The following is a 20,370-nucleotide window of genomic DNA, read 5'->3' as shown; positions in this document are numbered from 1 at the left end:
AAATCATGCATTTTGACACCTGTTTCAAATATTTTGTATTAGCTTAGCCCTGTTCCAAACTGACTAAAATATTGTAAGCTTAGCCTAAGCAAAAGGAATTCAGACTTTTTTTAAAATGTGAGTCTTTTCACATTAACCAAATGAGTTGAAAATTACAATTTAACTTAAAACATTGTAGCATTGTAAATGTAGATAAAGCAAACATGTAACTGAGAGAACATGGCCTCAGGCATATGTTAAAATATCCAATTAATCACAGTATTAAGATGACTAGCCCAGCTCTCAGCCATAACATGAATTAGTCTATCAGCTCTCATACTTAATCAAGTCAAAGCATCACACTATTTTTTCAGCCACAGAATATAACACACAGCCTCAAACGACCCATCAGCAGTAGGCCAAGGAAACAAATACCCTTCTTAGCTTGTTCTGAAAACATTGAAACCATCCGCTTGAACAAATATGTCAAAGTTAAACAAATCCTACCAGCGCAGGTAAATTTTTCCTTTCCTTAAAATGATATATTTATTAGAGTACAAAAAAAACCCCAAAAACAACCAAAAAAACCCAGATAGAATCTGTCAGTAGGAAGACTGCAGTTTATTGCAGCAGTCCTGTACCACACTTCAGTCTTCCCCACAAAAACTCTTTTGTTTACTGTTAACACATGTAACAATTCACATGGATACACCAACATAGATGGAAACAGCACAGGCTAATTCCCACTTTAGAGACCTGCCACATCAATTAAGAGATGGCTTATGCTTTCATTCTGAAACTCGAAATGCCATGCTGAAAAACTAAGCATTCTCATAATTACATTAACATTCAGTTCAGCCTTTCCTGGCTCTTTTGACATGCCTTAAGGTCATTTACAGCAGTAATAATAATAATGCTAGACACTCAGCCAAGCCAATGCTCAGCTAAATCTACTCTACAGAATCCACTGTTCTGTAGGACCACAAGCAGTACAGGTTTCTCTGTCTGGAAAAGGCCAAATCACTTTGAGAAATTGGTTTGATACTCAGGAATCAGCATTAAAATTGTACTACTGGGCTTCTAGTGAAGCACCTAAAGAAGTTACTTTAATTTTTCAGTTATGATAAAATCATTCTCACTTTCCCTGCCAGTTACTAAATTTAAGTATGTAGGTGTTAAGTGTTAAGCGATTTAAATTCCTTAATCTCAAGGATTTTAGTTCAAAGCAAATATTGTAAAATATTACTTTTAAAATTAATTTGAAGTTTAAAGACATTTGGTTTTTATGAGTTCATGCATATTTTGTGTTTTGTTTCTGTGAACATTCAAATGAATGGCTTGACAGGCAATAATATAAAGAATTTAAAGAAATTACATTTTTAAAAGCAAGACTTTTTTGGAAACTTAGGTTTAGAAGTTATGTTCACTCCATAAGGAAAAGCATCACACATTCACACTTTCATTCATATAAAATAAATACAGTTCTAAATGCTGACACTGAAAATTTTAAACAACTTTCTAAAAATGGACCTGCTACATGAAAATTGTTCTTAGAATTTTGGGTGTTAGTTCTATCAAGTCCTCCTGAAAAAATTGCAAGATTTTTTTTTTTTAAAATTGTCAATAGAAAGAGGATTTGGGTAGAGGGTTTTTTAAAGGGTTGGGGTTTTTTCCTGATATATTCATAATTCTTCAAATTAATTGCCTTTTTTACTTTGCCTGTGCTTATATAGCATAGCATAGCATTTTTGATTATTTTTAATAACTTTTATCATTGGTATAGCTCACCTGTTAATTAAGGAAGCACTTCTTAAAAAATATTTGACCCTATCAAAAATAAGTTGGACCTCATAGAACAGGTCTGTGCTGCAGTAGGAACAACTGCAGATCTCTTGGTCCTGGTCCAAAACCAAGGTACAAACCCATCTTTCCACTCAGAACCGGACACAAGCAAGGATCCATCCCTGTCCCACAGTGCTTACACACTGTAATCCAAATTGGATAAAGGAAAGGAGGATGGGAAAGACAAAGTGAACAGCATATTCAGTGTTATTTACTTATAAGCAGGGAAAATAACTGAACTGATACTTCAAAAATGCCTCTCACTAAACACGGTTATGTGCAATACATACCTGAGCTCTTCTCTCCAGGTTGCTTTCATAGTCAGTGAAGGGCTGGTCATTACAGACCATGTAGCAGACAGTGTAATTCAGTTCATCTTAAAGTAAGTGGCTGCATCATGGGCTGTACTCAGTAGATCTCCACCAACAAGAAAACCCAAAGGTGATTAGCTGGGAAGTGTGTACTACTCTTCCAGAGACTGCAAATTAAGTGAAATGAATCTTACCCAGTGTGGTGTTCAGTCTACTTTTAATCCACATTGTCTTTCAAATACAGAGATCTGTAGTAGACACACTACAAGAGCAACGTGCTGACACAGCTGGAGATTTCTTTTATCAGCTGGGAAATATGGGCACTTCTGCACAACATGTGGGTAGTGAATCTGTTATCTCTAGGCAGCAAGATGCATGTCCTGGGTACACCAGGCTTAATACCAATAGATAACAGAATAGGCTCAACAGACAGTTAACTAGGACTTCTGGAGTCTTTCATGGAACTAGCAAGACAAATATTTTCTGTACAGAAGCAGACAATATGACCAGGAGAATCCTGATAAATGATAGCCCCAAATGCGGCCAGTGAGGTTGTGTTTCTAAGCGGGGTTTAAAAAGGCAGCTGTTCCTCCATAACATACCTTCTGGCAAAGCTTGACTCAGTGCTGCTGCCTCCGTCTAGTCTCTTCCCAAAAACCCTAGTGAGAAAAATGAGACATATTCAAGTCTTGTGAATGGTTCACTCAAGATTGTCCAAGTTAGTTTTTAGAACAGGGAACATTAGAGTCACCTCACAGAAGGAATCCCTAGCAATCTGGGTGGAGAGAGGGGCACTTCCCATTTGGTTTTGTATTTCGTGCTTCTTGAAAAGCTAGCTGTTGAGCAGCTGAGGCTGAAGGTAAGCTAAGCAGCTGCTAACAGCTTTGCTGTAGTCATGAAAAATCAACAGCTTATCACATCAGTAATTGTGTGTCATACTCTTAATGCTCCATTTGCATTTCCTGTTAATGATGTACTATGTCCATTACTTTCATATCACATTAGTTCATTAACATAGCACTGGTCAAATATAGCTGTTCACACTGATACAGCTATCTGTGCTACATAATACTGTGAAGCATCCCCTAGTACACTATATAATCGTACTTTCGCTGAAATTATACCCCTTTCATGAAACAGAAGATGAAAAAGGAAGAAAACCCACTGTACATAACAAGGAACAGACAGAGCAGATTCTGGAAACAGGACAGTTTAGTAGACAAGTTGGCTACACGAAAGAATGATTAAATGGGCTAAAGCCCTTCCACCTGAAAAAGAGAGAACTAAACAGGGAACATGATGGAGTCCTGAAAGTCCAGAGTAGTTGTAGAAGGTCAGAGTTTTTCTACTCTGTTCCTTCCAAAAGAACAACTAGATGTCCCAACAACCAAAATGAAATATTTCTTAAAGTGGTCCATAAATGTTTGTGTCTCCTTTGAACAGGGTGCAATGGATGTTAAAAAAATCACATGATGTTTTAAAATAGAATTGAATGGAAAAAAACAACTTTCAGGGATGATCACCACACACACACACACACACACATACAGAATCCCCATATTTTTGCCTTCAGAAGCTCCTATCAAAGTGATGAAGGGTGGAAGAATATCCTGAGGAAATATCACTATCTGCTTATTTAACGTATTCCAACACAGCCCTTTCTGGTCTCTGTAGAAGAAAAGAGGGCTTTAGACTGATCTAGAATAACCAATGTTTATGAAAGTACACTTCAGTAAGAAACAACAGCTGTAAGTCCCAGTTTCTGGCTCTCTTACATGTCTTCTGTGTAATCTGGCAAAACTTTCAGCAGATCCATTCACTGGCACAAAGGATGTCTTTTTTCATGTTGAAGTCTCTGGGAATGAAATGGCTGGATGCTACTTGTAAACCTGAAAATCAGTCACCATTGCCTCACTTACAAGTTTTGCAATAAAATACTTCTTTACCTCCCTGACGTATTGGTGAAATACAGTCTGCAAAGTTCTCGGACACACTCAGAGTTCAGACCTTGGACAGAAAAACAGAAGCCTTAAAAAACAGGCTTATTGTGTTCTGCTTCATCCCATCCCATGCTCTGTGTGCCTAACCCACAAAGGGGTAAGCTGTGAGTGCTCTGAGTGATGCTGGATCACTTGGCATTTGTTTAACAAGGGGATTAGAAGTCTGTGTTCAGGTGGCAATATCCTGGGATAGAACATTCTATTTTCACTCTTGACAGTATTCATGTGATATGACTGGCAAAAGATAAAATTATTAACTTCAGCAAGTTAACCTGATTCTGTGAGGATTTTGCCATATCAGATGTTGAGTATTTTGGTCCTGCTCAGGACGAGTTTTGAAGGATACGCTTTAAACATTAAAGATATTCAGTCACAGAGGTTGTAAGTGGCAAACTATAAGTAGAGAAACACATGGTAAACAGTCCTTTAGTTTCAAATGATTGGTAGCCTGACTTTCACCACAAGGATAATTACTTATCCATGTCTTTGGCTACAAAAGCTTTTAGGCAACTCTTGATCTTTTTGTACACTCTTAGTCTTCAGAAGATCTAAATCTCTTGCCTCCCAGCATCTTCCTTGAATTATCTGTAATGAACAAATCAGTTTTGTATTTCTGAGTCAGGAAAGACCAGCTCTTCTTCAAAGGTTACAGTTACAGTGACTACTTCCATTTCCCCTAGGCTCTGACTACACGAAAAATGTTTTACACCTTTTAGCTCTATCAAACATCAGTGCTATCAGGTCTTGCATTGACGAAAATGAGAGACATGCTAAAGACTTTGTAAATTGCTGGGGAAACGTCTGTGAGTTAAACATGTTTGAAATCCAGACACTAAGCATTACACAATGATATAGCTTAAGAATCAGAATTGGAGTAGTTTATTGTAAAGTACACGTGCAACACACAATACCCATACCCTGTTCACAAAACCACTCGAGTTAATATACACATTCATTTCAGCATATTGTATACCCTATAGAAATGGCCATTCCTACTTACTACCACAGCTGCAGTAGACAGTGTTTTGCCTGCGAGCACCAAAGAAATAAGGACCTACGATGCTAATTATGCCAAGGGATACTAAGCCATTAAAGTATTTCTGGTAAACCTAGCCTATACTATTCACTGCAATTATGTAAAACAGTGAAATGGTAATTAGTGACAAAGCTTGGTACATGTGAGCCTTACAACATGACTCACATATCTGGAGATAAGATTTCATTAGTCTGTAATTGACCATTAAAGCATGAAATTCTTGCAACACTTTCACCTTACTGAGATTACTCTTGCCACTTCTCGATCAAAAGTCAGTCTCTGAAGCTGTAATGCTATAATACTATGTCAGAAAAGCTGCACTCAACCAGACCAAGCTTAAGGTTAAAACGATATATAGTGATATTAGATACTTCCATTCAAAAATACATTTTTATGCAATTGTATGGAATCAGTGTGGATGGGGATGTTTTAAACAAAACATAAAACCAACAAACAGTTGGAAACCAGATAGTTTGAGAAAAGAAACAGATGAATGAAAGAAGAATAGAGAAAGAGGGGAGGGAGGAAGAAAAGGGGGAAAGGAAGGGGGGAGAAAAGAAAAGAAGGAAGATGGGGGGAGGGAGGGAAGGAAGGCAGAAAGGAAGGAAGGCAGGCAGGAAGGAAGGAAGGAAGGAAGGAAGGCAGAAAGGAAGGCAGGCAGGAAGGAAGGAAGGAAGGCAGGCAGGAAGGCAGGCAGGCAGGCAGGCAGGCAGGCAGGCAGGAAGGAAGGAAGGAAGGAAGGAAGGAAGGAAGGAAGGAAGGAAGGAAGGAAGGAAGGAAGGAAGGAAGGAAGGAAGGAAGGAAGGAAGGAAGGGGTTTATTCATTTCTGTATCTGTATGGCAGGTCAGAAGACCAAAGTCCTGAACTAATTCAGTGTTCTCAAGCAATGAACACTGTAATACCATGACATTAACAAAACTGACCAATTTTGTTCCATGTGTGATAAAGGGGAAAAAAATCAAAAGACACTGCACTGATTGTATATAACATCTTAGTACAGTGTATATGTTACAAACATAGTTTAAATAAAACCAAAAATGATTTGACAAAAATTCAGAGAAGCTTTGATCATAACCATGTGCAAAGGATGCCCACCTGGCTATTTCTGTGCATGTAGTTGTGGAGGCAAGTAGCTCACACCAGTGTATTTTAGAACTGTTCTTCTTACAGCTTTTAGGCAGAAATTTTAATCTGATGTATAAAACTGGATTTTACCACACTTCTTCACACTGAGTAGTGCCTTGTCCTCTTCAAATTAAAAGCAGTAAATCAGTGGTAATGTTTTAATGGTTTTGAATGGGCTTTGGGTATGTCTCTTTACAAAAGTCTCACTAATATCAATGTGATTTTTTTACATAAAAAGTTTTACTCAGTACAAAAGATATTGAAACTGATCATTATTGTACGTTATTCTTATCCTATTTTAAGCACACTTTTAGCCTGACAAGACTAAGGTAACATGGATATGTGCTAATCTTAATGGGACTTCATCCCTCTGCCTCTGCATCTTGGCTGTATCCTTCCTACATAATATAATGTCTGGTTTAAATGAGCTGCTGCTGTCATTCAGTGTGTGTTGTACTTCACACTGACTTACAATTCTGTACCTGTGTAAAAGCCCTAGAACTGAGAGACCTGTGGTTTGAAGCTGCCATCCATAATAAAAAGGTGAGGGAGGCTAGAAATAGCCTCAAGAAGGAAGGGGCTCTTTCCTTGGATGAGTGACTGCCTGAGAGGCAGCATGCTGTGGTACTTACCTTTTTCTGACCCCGGCCAATGACTAGTTGAGTGTAGTGTCAAAGTCCTTCTAACATACATTTTTGTAGATGAAAATGGAAATAAGAAATGGCCCTGTGAGACAATTTGACAATTCTTCCCAAATGGCTTACCCAGTATTGCATGTGCACAGGTTTTGTCCCAAGACATGTGGATCCCACAATGCAGAGATGGAGGTACACTTCCTTTGTTCCTTCTAAGCCTGTTCTGTACAGCTCAACCAGTACCACTGAAATTTAATGGGTTGACTTCCACAACCCAAGCAGAACTTTGCTTCATATCTAATATCAGAGACATCAGTTGGATCCAGGTTTAGATTTGCTTCAACCTACACATCAGCAGCAGCATCTGGTCCAGCTTTCTGCTTCGCTCAGAGCACCTATGCTGCAAACTACAGACAAACCAAATCACAGTAGGATCAGTGATTTGTTTTGCTTGTGTTCTTGCCTAAAGTGGTATTTTTATTGAAAAACATAAATTTATTTTAAAACTGACTTGAATGTACAGGGGAGAGAAAGGTATTCTAAAGAATCAAGAGATATTTATTAAGAAATGGTGCTATAAATATGTTTATAATTAACATAGGGTTTTTCCCACTATGATTAATTTGGTTTTCAGAATAGACAAAATAGTCTTTCAGTGATGCTCTTTTAAAGAATAGATAGACAAACCTGTATTTGTACAGGTGAAAGAAGTATACATATATGTAGAAAAAAAAAAAAAGAAGCAGATTTCCTTGGTGCTTTTGAAACAAAACTGTGCAATATATAATATGATTCATGTGTGCAACTAAAAAGAAAATTATAAATTACAGGCAATTGAAGGAAGCTTTTTAGTGACACCTGGCAAGGACTGGCCTTAGCTACCATGTCATTAAAATCTTCATTAATGCTCTCAAACAAAAAAAAAACAACCCAGCATGTTCATAAATTCATGATTGATTTCACATTAGGAGGTACATGTTAGCACAGAGGAATGATGCACAAGTCCTACAAAGACTAGCAAAAATAAATGACTTTGATAAATACATGTTAGCACTTCTCAGATAAAATAATCAGAAATAAAAAATATTCAGTGGGAACAGAAAACTGGAAAATAATGCTGTCATCAAGCTAGTGAATGGCAATTATATGTGAAATTTCATTACAAAAAGTCATGAAAATGCTGCAGTTTGGCACAGCATGCACACACGTCTGATCACAGAATACCGCACTTCCACATGGCTCCTATCCAACCATATCTACACTTCTGTATTATACCCTCGTCACACCATAACTAATGAAAAGTTCAGTTCTTTTGAGTTTTCCACTAACAAAAGGAAATTTGGGACACTGTGAAGTGTTTCTTTAATGCAGTCCTGGGTTTTAGCACCAATGTGCAGAGCCTTCTTTCCTTGAGCACCAAGGAATCAAACTACAAACTGCTTATCAAATTTCAAAGCCCAAATTGTGGCCAGCACCTGTTTGAGACCTAACTGAAATTTTCTGTGGGCCATTGACTGTGCTCGCCAGCTGTGCCTGCGCTAGCGAATTTAGCAAGACCAGGGTGTAGGTCTGCAGCAGCCTATATCACAGCCATAACCCTGTCTCTATAGTTTAGATTGTGACAACTAGCACTCTGCCAGCCAACTCTGAGGCACAGTTCAGGTGGTAGCATGGCCCAGGGACCATTTCCAATAGGGAACTTTGATACAATCAACATATTTTGTGAGGGTACGAGAGTTTAGCTGTATGGATAAGAGCCGAGATTATCCTCCGGGTTGGATCAGTTCATGGACTGTTTTATTATTTAATATATCTAGGCATGTGTTCAAAGGTTTTCTGCTTCAGGTTGCTGGCATTTTCCTCTACTTCTTGCTTGCAAGCAAACTTATTCAGCTGTACACTTTCTCTCTCTGTCCCTACCTTCTCTTCTACTCAGCTCTGCCACGCAGGTTTTGCTTAGGTTACAACAGTTATGTCAGATCTTTGTAAACAATCATCTATTCACTTGTTCCTTCCCTTAACTTGAACTGACTTTATGCCCACAAATTTCTAGCATCCCTACCCCCCTTGACACAAATCCACCATTATCAAAACCAATGAAATTCCAAATAATGATCTCTCAAACTCTCTTTCAGACAGAAAGAAAAGGGTAATTGTAAATTGTACATGTGTACAGAAAATGTCTTTTTTTCCCAGGTATTTCCAGTCACCAAATCAAACCAAATCCTATCCCAATTCGTTTAGAGCTGTTCTTGTCCATGTCCCACTGTTTTCTAACTGTTAGGAGGGGTGGGCATTGGGAGTTTCTTCCTATGAGCCCCTAGAGAATTCCTGCTGTTTTCTGCAGAATTTCTTGGCTGTGATAAACAAGTCCAGAATAATTGGGTTTCCCTCTGCAATGCCTTGCAGAATTACTTTGTCTGGAAAAGTATATTAAACTTTAGCACCATGGTTTATAGATTATCTTTTTGCATAAATGTAATCATATTCATATGGCAAATCTCAGAAACAGCTTCATTGGCAAGGGGCTATTATTATGGAGGATATATTTCAAAACTAAACAAGTTCTGAACACTTAACTTACCTTGTGCAAGACAGCCTTAGCAAGCTAAATTTTCAGTTTTAAAAATTTCTAGTTTCACATCACAGAGACATTTTCATTTTAGAGGAGGAGGTTATACCAATTTTCTTTAATAAAATACGGCTTTTTTCCAGTTTCAGTTAAAATAATCGAATTCTGCTCCCTTTTAGCAGTACCACTGGTGACGTTGCTGCAAGTTTTGAGCTTTTTCCCAAGAAGAACTAATACTGAGTATTGTTTTATAGCCTTTCTAACTGACATTCTAAACCCATCAAAAGAAATGCATTTTTTTTTCTTTGAGACAATAAGTGGCTCTCAATATCATAGGTGCTTGTCACAGAGCTGTTCCACAGAGCTGAATCTTTGAAATCCTACCATCCTGCCATCCAGGGGCTATGTTGGCCTTCCCAGTCTGGACAAAGCAACTTTAAAACCTCACAAGCTTTGTCAAAATGTTTTATGCATCATCACTGAGAATCTCACCTCCTCTCTACAGATTTGGTATATGCAACCTTTTAAATCCAAAAGCACTTTAAATAATCTCACACCATTGCTATATGAATTTATTATTGTGTTTGAAAATAGTATGACGTCAAACAGTACTAAGATATTAATGACAAAACCAAATCGCAGTCACTCTGGGAAGGAAGCTGTGTTTATCTGCACATTTCCAGGATATCTAGCAGAGGTAGGTCCTGTACTTGCCTGACTCAGGCATACCACCACACTGCAAACTTTAAATCATTACAGTGATTTATTAGTGATAGTAGCAAAAAGCTCCAAAAGAGCCTTTGAATAACAACCTGTGGTACCTTTCTGTATCTAACAGTAATTGAATGCCATTGAGAAGATTTTAGAAATTGATTTCAAGCTGATGCTTCCAAAGGGAAGCAAATGTCATAGTGGAACCATGGTTTTAGTGAACAGCAATTGTCTGATTTTCTTACTGAAACAGACTTACAAACTTGTTCTTCCATGTTCTGTAGCATGGTTCATATATTATTTGATTCCTCTGCACTTCAGACTGATGTTCCTTGCTGAGGTACTTACCATAAGAAGCAGAATATGCAGAAGCTTTTATTTCAGTCCATCTGAAACTATTAAGCTGTTATATTCTGCTATTAGCAGCCACAGCTAAGGGTTAAGATTCTGGACCACAGCTTGTTATTATTAATTCAAGCTTTAGAGTCACCATTAAAGTAGACAAAAGATTTACAATACGTTTACCAGAAAGGTATTAGGTAGATGGTTGTACAGGGCTATTGGCCAACAAATGTTAAAAATTAAAAAATGGATCTCTTTTAAAAATGTATTTTGAAAAGAACATTGAGGTCCCTCAGGTCATAAATCCTTTGGTCCCCCCTGTGTGGTCCTCCAGCATAAATTAATCACTTCTTATAAAAGCATCTATGAATTAAAGCAATTTTAAGCATAAATCATAGGTTTGATTACCAGTTCTCAATATCTTAGTCACAGCACCAATGCAGGTTACATTGACAGTGTTGGTAATATTTTCTGGGACTAATTAAAGTCATGAATTATTTAACTGTCTAACAAATAAACAGGTCACATTAGCTTTCTCTTATTATTACAACTTGTATCTATTGTAAAACCTTTCCTCTCAAAAGCATAATAACTGAGCAAAGCTTTTTCCAGTGGAAGTTAATGTCAATATAACTTTTGATCAGAAAGTAGGAAACGAGGTACCTTACAAAATCCTGAAACACATGGGTAGCTCTTGTATTGTTGATTTCTGGAGATTTCTTCTACAAAAAACCCCAGACACCTGCATTATAATATGCAAAAGATGGGTAATCATTTCGGCTTGTCATTTCTCCAGTGGATTTAGTTATTATCTAGAAATATAGATTTTTATTTTAATTGAGGCAGCATTAATTTATGAATTTTTATGAGCTACTAAGGAGCTTCATAGGAATTGTAAGTCCTGCTCCTTTATGTCACTAAACGACTTTCTGGATCATGCACTTTAGATAAAATAACTATCTAGGCAAGACATTCCAGTGACTCATGCACATGAAGCCTAGCAGTTGAATCTTTTTCTGAGACAAATTATTTTTGTTTTTTAAACATCATCCTGCCTTATTAAAAAAATAAGATTTGGACTAGAAGCATACATCTGTTGCTTTACTGAAATAAAAGTACTTTCCTTGTGATCAACAGGTTCTGCTTTGCTAAATGCCAAAGGTATTTGATAATTCTGCAATGCCCTGGTTAGTTCTCACATTGCCACTTTTTAAAGGTATGTTTCCACTTCAAGAAGAAAAGGTACAGTAAAAAATGGCACATCATCTAGGACCACTTTCCCAACCTGACCTGCAAGGGGAATTTTTTCTAAACAGAAAACTATGCTACAAGGACAAAAAGGACAAATGTGTTTGACTTTAGGAGAGGGACCTTCACTTCTACCAGGAATTCATTTATTCTTACTCAGACTACCATACTGCGATCCGAGTTCATGCCTTTGGAAGAAAGAAGCCTGTACAAAATTGTGAGATATGATGACCTTTCTACAGAACTGCTGCAGCCTAGGAAGAACTAAAAATCTAGCTTGGAAAAAGTCAACTGCAGGGGAAAAAAGCTCGGTTTTAAACAGTATTATTGGTTTTAAACAGTAATATTTGGAAAGTAATTTCCTTTTCCATGCATCCCAAATAGCAAAATACATCATCCTATAGTAATTTTTAAATGTTTGTGATTGTTCATGTTATCTTACTAATTAAGAGCCAGCCTACAGGCACACTGTGGTGCAGATTTGTATTGTCTTTTATGAGGCTTTTCCTACCTGATACATTCAAGAGCTACACGCCACAGGTCCTTGTTCTCTTGTTCTAATCCACTACCACCAGAAAAATCTCTAAGTATTCACTACTCTTCCAGTTAACTTGTGGAGGCTACAAAGTGCAGAGGGGAGGGGAGCAGAGCTGCCCACTTCTACCACAAATTCTCTAGTTTCTGGAGGCCGCTGGGGATACTGCATCTGGCTCTTCTCATCCTTCTTACCCTGGGAAAACACTGCTTAAAGGCATGAACCCTCATGAGAGGCTTTATAAAATTAGGGTGTCATTTCTGAAAGCACTGAAGGATTTGGCTCAGTTCTGCTCCTACCGAAATGAACGCTAAAACTCTCACTGACATCAAGGGGAAATAATTACTCCTTCAGCAGGGCCTAACGTGCAGCATGTTTCAAAAACCCAGCTCCCCACAAGTTATGCACATTACTGTAAAACTAAAGATTTGAGGCATTTCTTTCAACACATTCATATCCTTCCATTCTCAGTTATGTCTTGCAAATGGGAATACAGTCACTTATGCTTGTAGCTAGAATAGTGCCTATTTTGTCAGCTCAGCAGCTGAAGAGTGGGGCAATAACAGGTAAGATCAAAGGGCTTAAATAGTCTCTGTGGTCAGAATGACAAAATGCTTACAGCCTTGAATAGGATGTAGTCATTAGACTGGGGAAATGAACGATTTTGCTGAATGGGCACAATGGTAACTGATTTAGAGTGAAACAATGGGCCTTCACCTCACTGTAAGATCAGGAAGATTTGCTAGGTACACAGGAACACTGCAGCTTCGTTTTGAAGTTAATATGGGATGAATAAAACAATGGGAGAAATGATCCAAGCAGGGCAACATTAGAGCAAGAACATTGATGGGGTCAGGGTATTTTGACCTTTAGGGTTAACCAGATCAAAGGGTTTGCTGATTAGTAAAGTTGCTTTTTTTCTTTTTTTAATTACCCTAAAATTGGCCTCTCCATGGTTATTCTTTTAGTTACCTTTGCAGGTAGACATTGTCTATATGAAGCAGAAAAAATAATTTATGACAAGCTCTTTGTAATTTGAGAAAAGAAGGTGCATCCACTACAGGAAAACAAATCTGTGGAATGTGTTTTCTTAAGGATGATACTAATGCCTCATATAACATAAACGCTTGATCAAGTGCCCACTGCAGTCAATGGAAAAGCTGCTTAATGGCTTCAGAGAAGTTTGTCTCAGCCTTTAGGAGAAGTTGCCTAGCTTATTTTATCAAATAGCTTGGCTTCTTTTGCTGTTTTCATTCCATAATACTTTAAATGTATGAGAAAATAGTCACTGTTTTGATTGCAAATATGGTGCCATAACCACAGGAGTGAGGAGGGCCAAGAAGGTGCATTTTTGCAACTGAAAGTAGTGTCCTATCATATCAATAGGTCATACTTCTATGATCCTTTTTACTTCAGAAGTATGAGAGGTGGACCCACTTGTGGTCTGCTCTTTTTGCAAGACAGTGAGAAGATAAAATTAAAAACTTCATTTATTAGAATTAGGCACCTTAACCCATATTTAGGCAAACAGATTTAGAAGTGTGGCCCTAAATGGCAGGCCTATGGCCACCAAAATTTTACATGTTACTTTGTCTCTTTCGAGTCGTTTTAATTACCTTACATGAAGAAATTGCCCCAGTACAAACTTCAGTTCTCCTTCTCACTCCCACAACTAATAAAATTAGTGCAACCATGGCATTTAAAAGAAAAATATTCAGTTACCTCTGAGTATTGCATTGTCTCCTTGGTAATTTGGAAGATGTGTGAAATTAGAACTGGTTTTCCAGGAAAAGAGGGAGCAGATTTAGATGTAAAAACCCTAAAACCATTTAGGAAAAGACTGAGAGCTTTGCAGTTCTTCCTCCACTGTCTTCTTGTTTTCTGGCAATTTGTGACCCTGAAGCCTCATACCATTTCCTAATATTCTTGTGAATGACCTAGAACCTCATTGTCTCTACATCTCCAAGTGACCTGTTCTCCTTCAGAAAATCCTGTCTATCCGTTAAAGTCCTAGGTTCAAGGGAGCTGGCTCTGGATCCTTGGTTTTCTAATTACAAAGCAGCCCTTTGACATGGATATCTAAAAAAATTAAACAAATTTGATATGCTTTTGCTATCACTTGGCTGATAAAATAAATTTTTATATTTTTACAACAGCTGAAAAAAAAATATCTGCCAAATTCAGATGAGGACTGTATCTTCATATCTCCCAGATGTTATCCAGCATATATTTTGTGCACATTTTGTAGACAACTGTATCTGTGTTTGCCTATTGCAAGAGAGAAAGGCATTTTCCAAGTCATATTTGTAACTGAAAAGTAGCAGAGCATAATTTTTTTATAAGAGAAAAGGGGCTTGATTTATCAAATGGTAATAACATATTTGGATTATTCTTGAACCAGTACTGTTAGAACCCCAACATACTTTTGCCTTTCATCTAGAAGTGATTGCAATTTAGAGGCAGTCTAGATATTTAGTTCAAAAGACTGATCCATTCCATGAACCCATTGCTTCCAGTTCTATACATGCTTACATGCAAGTAGTGCCTATCAGTGGTCCTGTGCCCATGACATTTTTTTTAAAGACTCCTTATTAGAAATACCTTCCAAATAAATATCTTTATAGTTGGATGGGAGAACTTATCATAAGTATGCATTTCAAATTGGCATTTCTCAAGTAATTTGTCTTTGACAATTACAAGTTTACAGATCAAAATGGAAATTTGGAGGAAAGTTATGGAATAGAAAGGAAGTGAAAATGTAATAAATCTTGACTCAGATATTAAATGCTTTTTAGATATGTCCCATACTTTGTTCGAGAAAATTATTTATCTGTAACAGTTCCCTTAGGAAGTAAGAAAAGTGAGAGTAATAAAACTTTATCCTGTATTTGTTAAACATTTCCTACTAACTGCATTTTAAGAAGCTGGTATATTTACTTTAAATATCTATCTTTTTGAATTTTAGAGTATTTTCTGAACTCAGTGCAAGTCATCTCCAAGAAAATTTGGTATAACAGTATGCTTCCACTGCAAGGATTAGGCCAAATTCAACATCAACAGATGACATCAAAAGGTGCTCTGAACTGGGAAGTGTACACACAAGCTAAGAATTACTGTAACCTTTCTACATTAAATTAAAAAAAGAAAGCAGGCATTTTTCCAAAGAAGCTAGGGGAGCAAGCACTGAGCTGTATAGGAGTATCTCATAAATGTTAATGCATCTATCCTGAATTAAGAAAGTTATGTTATTTCTGCTTTAGAGAAAGAGAACTGAGCACAGAAGTAGAAATTCTAATGCTGTAGCTGCCACTGGCCACCTTACTGCTTTGAGTGAGGTCAAGGTTTCACTTAGAGGCATAGAAGAGAAGATTTCATTTAATTTCGTTTCAATTTCAGTAATTTAATTTCTAAACTCTAAGCCTCCAAGTTTAGCTACTCATTCCAGATAAAACTTTGGGGGGAGCCGAGTCTTAAAATTTTTATGGCATTTAATCGCTTGTGATAAACGTTTGCTTTAAAATAATTTCCACACTAGTTCTGTGATACTTCCTGAAGACATGCAGCAGACCAAAGTGACTCAGGTATACCATTATGGGGGCGTGCCCAGGAGGACACTCCTTCTGGACACTCTTCCTCACCTTGTCCTCCTTCTGCTCAGGGGGACAGTGGTTAGGACATTCTTGGTGATCCTGCGATTGCTTTGAAAGGTTTTGGAAAGCAGACTTTATGGAAAATAGCTGGAACACCCTCAGACTGGCATAATTTCAGACCTCATAGACCAAGAAGGCATTCAAAGCAAAACCCAGGTCCTGAAGGGATAATTTATATGGAAATTTTGCAGTGTTTGGTATTTAGGAATCTGGATTCTATCCATTGCTAACTATTTTTTTCCTAATTTGCCCAGAAGGCTTATGAAATGTGTTATAAATCCTACGTTTAAGAAAAGAGATACTCTTGTGTTCACCCATAGTCATGCTCTCACTTAAGTATATGGCTCCCCAAAAGATGTCTACAGTTGTGCCTATCCTTGTTCTAGCCAGGTTTTATAAGGTAGCCCTACACAAAAGAAACAACATGTTCAAAAAAAAGATCAAGTTAAATGTGTAACTCAGGCTCCAGCTTGGCATCCACTGTGGTAGATCCTAAATCAGCTGCTAGAACATACCTGGTGAGCAGCTGCAGACTGCTGCTGAGTTATTGGAGACCTCCCACTTGGTTACTCTCCGTCTGCTGGATCTACCTCTAAACTCTAATTGTACATGAAGTGTCATGAAAGGGGAATTCCAGTACTGAGAGGGGAGACGTGGAGGTTTGCTTCAGGAAAGGATGATATGACTTGCTGTGCAGGCACAATGGCTTAAGAAAGCACAGTATTGTGAGGGCTGGTCTAACAAAATTCCTTACACCAGGCAAATAAGAAAATTAAAGCATGGTGGGTTTAATGCATGTAAATATTTCAGGTTGACTTTGCCTTTCAAAGTTGCAATTTTATATAAGTGACAGACGATTTATTGATTTCAAAGGATGGACGTGCTAACACAGTAACCAAGCGTAGTCTCAGGGAATCCTTGATGTAACATAAAATATCTGAGCCGAAATGTTTGAGACAGAAAAATTTCTCCCTGCTCCCTGCAGTCCCATGTTCGATTACAGGTTCCATTACTGATAGCTTTCAGAAGCCTAACGGAAGCAATGCCTGTGTCAAAACCGGTATTAGGGGCAGCAGTGCAAATCTCAGTCCCCTGGCTGCTGAAAGCATACGGAGGAAATGATCTCTCCAGGCTCTATGCTTCGCCCAGGAGAAGCCGGTGCAGGGTAAAGGCTAAAGAAACCCACACTTTGTAGCCACAAGGTGAGCGCAGGAGGAGGCAGGGAGGAAGCACCCATCCCTGCTGTAACCAAAATTCCAGAAGAGCCTCTCTGCTGCTGCCCTTTTCATCCTGGCCCAGACCTCAGCCCCACATTCTGCAGGAAAAAAACAGCCCTGAAAATCAAGCCCCTTTAAAGAGCTCATGCTAAGCAGTCAAAATCAATTAGCACTCTCAAAGTAGGATGAATGATAATGGATACAGAATTGCCTTGGTACTCAGGGGACTGGGATTCAATTCTTACCTCTCTTAGACTTCCTCTGTGACCTTGGGCAAACCTATCTGTTGCTCTTTTCCTCTAAGTCACGTTTTATGTATTTTTACCTCACAGAGCTTTTGCAAGATTTTTGAATCCTTTGATCACAAAGTGCTCAAATTCTATACTTCGTGATTCTATACAGAGTTTTGAAAATGTAAGGTTGTGTTATTTTCTCCTCCAGACACACTGAGCAGTATCTTTTGGAGCTGTAATTCTATTCTCTAGAACGATCTATGCAATGAATGCAATGAAATAAGGTGGCTACAATAATTATATTTTCCTCAAGAATATTTGATAAGGTACAGGAAGAGAATGAATAGATTTTTATTTTTTTTTCATTGAGACAGGTGAACAGCCCAGACAACTTCCAGAATCAGGAACTGATTCACAGGTGTTGATGAAATCACCAGGGCACAGTGAGGAAAACACTGAACCACACACCTAGGATAGTGAACTGTTTCAAAGGTGAAACTTATAGTTAGTTATACTTGAAAATCCATAAAGATAAGCAGCTTTGAAAATCACCCTCTATTCACATGTGATGTTTGTAAAGGTACCTGCTTATAGTGGTAACTAAATATTGCCACCTGCCATTGGTGTTCTGCATGAGGTAGCATCTTTCTGGATTCTGTGGTCGGTAAGTCCTGGATGTTTTATAAGGGGAAAAAAAAAAGAAAAAGAAAAAGAAAAAAAAAGGCATTCCATGAATTCATGACAAACTCTTACAGCAATGTTTCCAAATTTAAAGTATTTAAATATACTAGAAGGCACCTACATATGTGTATGTACACACACAGGTGTACACTTTCAGATTCACAATACGCAAAGGAAATGCACCAAATTCAGGGTTTGTGTCTTCATGCTCTTAGTTGAAGGGAAATTTCTTGCTGCTTAACCTTTGGGTTTGTTTTATTTTAAGACAGTTACACTTTTCTTTATACTTTAAAAATTAGGGTGCTTTTTCTTCCCCCTATCCTTGTTTCATGCAGATGATGAACCCTTTGAAATGTTCTTGCTCTTGTTGCCCACTAGAAGGAGAGGGGTGAATGCCACATATCTAATTGTGTGTCTCCACAGAAACTTTCCTCTAATTCCTGGTTGCTAACCCACATTCTTTAAGTCCTCTGGCCTCTTTCCCAACACTCCTCCTCTGTTTCACAAAGAAAAGAATTTGCTTTTTTTCCCCCCTATCCAAGGTCTTTTCTCATTTCAAAGCAAGCTACTTGAATGACTATTCAGTGTGTGCAGAATGAGGTCTCTCCACAACACTATGCTATAGTAAAAGCCGTGTGTGCTTATAAAGGCTGCTTGAAGGCAGCCCTACCCCACAGTGGCCCAGGCGGCATACACAGCACCCTGACCTAGCCATCTGTATGCAAATCTCCACAGACTAAGTAAACTTTCATAAAAATGTTCTGGCCCCTCTTTCTGTGTGTTTAGCAATTATTAGTGCACATTGGTCCTTTGTGTTATATTATTATGCTTTGTGTGCAGAGGAGACTCCCTGGCACCTGCGCTTGTAGGTGGCAGATGGCAGTTCTTGGCAGCAATACGGAAGTTTTCCTGAATGCAGCTAAGCCACAAACTGGCATCTTTTATTTCTTTATGCGTGTACTGAGGAGAAAGGATTAGTGGTAGATTACCAGTAGCCTATCAAGGTATTTAACAACAACAACAACAAAAAAACCCTAAAAAACAAAACACAAAAAAAAAAAAGGCTGGGGGGGGGACACGACTCTAGTGAATGTTTTGAAAAAGAAAAGGGGAGAAAAAGAGGAGATTGTACAGCAATAACTTGTATTAAAAATTGCCAACAAATAGCTATGTATTAATGCAGCCTCTTACACACAAAGGTTACAATTTTACCTTTCTCACAAGGGTGAAAAATGGATGCCTTGCTGCTAAATACATGTTTCTGGAACATTTACTATGTTTTGCTCCTGTGTACTTATGTGGAGGTTTAACGGGAGTGCTACGTTATTGATAAAGTGCCTGTGATCATAAAGGACCACAAGGTGTCCAACAGTCAGATAACACACAGAGCAATCAAAATGCAGCTGGTTCTAGGGTGTGGAGAGCCATTAAATCAAACACTGCTGCTGAGGGTGCTGCACAGCATGGGTAGGAAAGAGAAATGTTGGCTAATAACATCTACTTCTGAATACTTAAAGGCAGGAGAGGTTTCTGCCTTAGACACTAAAGAAATCAAGAAATCAATGAAGAGCATATAAAACTCCTAGATGCTAAAAGAGGGCACACATCAATGAGCATGGGCTAGAAATGTTGGGCCCAGTAAAACTGAGGACAGAATGATTCCTGTGGAAAGAAATAGCTGAAAGGATGAGGATCTGGGAAGTTGTTCTTGGTCTCTTTCTAACTCTGTCAGCTCCTGAAGGTAGAAGGCCAGGTACAATTTCTAAGAATGGGTGTTTCTATGACTTATACCATCTTTCTCCGTAACTACGTTTTTAGGACTACAAACAGCATCTTAAAAGAGCCTTTTTCTGTATGCTTAATTTTTATAGCATGTTTCTGTGGTACATGATTTCTGCCTTTGAAAGCATTTTTAATAAATGCTATCATTCTCTTTGACTATGTCCAGTGTTAGACTTCTCAGAAGATCACACAGAAGCATAATACTCAAGGGAGAAATAGTCAGCTATAGACAGAGCGGTTCTCACCCCATTAGGTGGGCAAAAGAAAGTGTTTGAACCACAGACCTCAGAGCACAGGGAAAATATTGTCTCATTCCAAAGTAAGCCAGGCAGACTCTACCACGGCAGTGCAACCTTAGGTGGCCTTTTTAGAGCAAAGGTATAGGAAAAATAGATGGAAAGGGAGCAAGGCACATAAACCAGGAAAAAGGACAGGGAGAAAAAAGAAGGGATACAGAAAGGGGAGGGAAA

The sequence above is a fragment of the Falco cherrug genome, chromosome 6, assembly GCF_023634085.1.
Source record: "Falco cherrug isolate bFalChe1 chromosome 6, bFalChe1.pri, whole genome shotgun sequence".
Lineage (NCBI taxonomy): Eukaryota > Metazoa > Chordata > Aves > Falconiformes > Falconidae > Falco > Falco cherrug.
The sequence above is the reverse complement of the archived record's forward strand: the minus strand, read 5'-3'. Positions refer to the sequence as shown.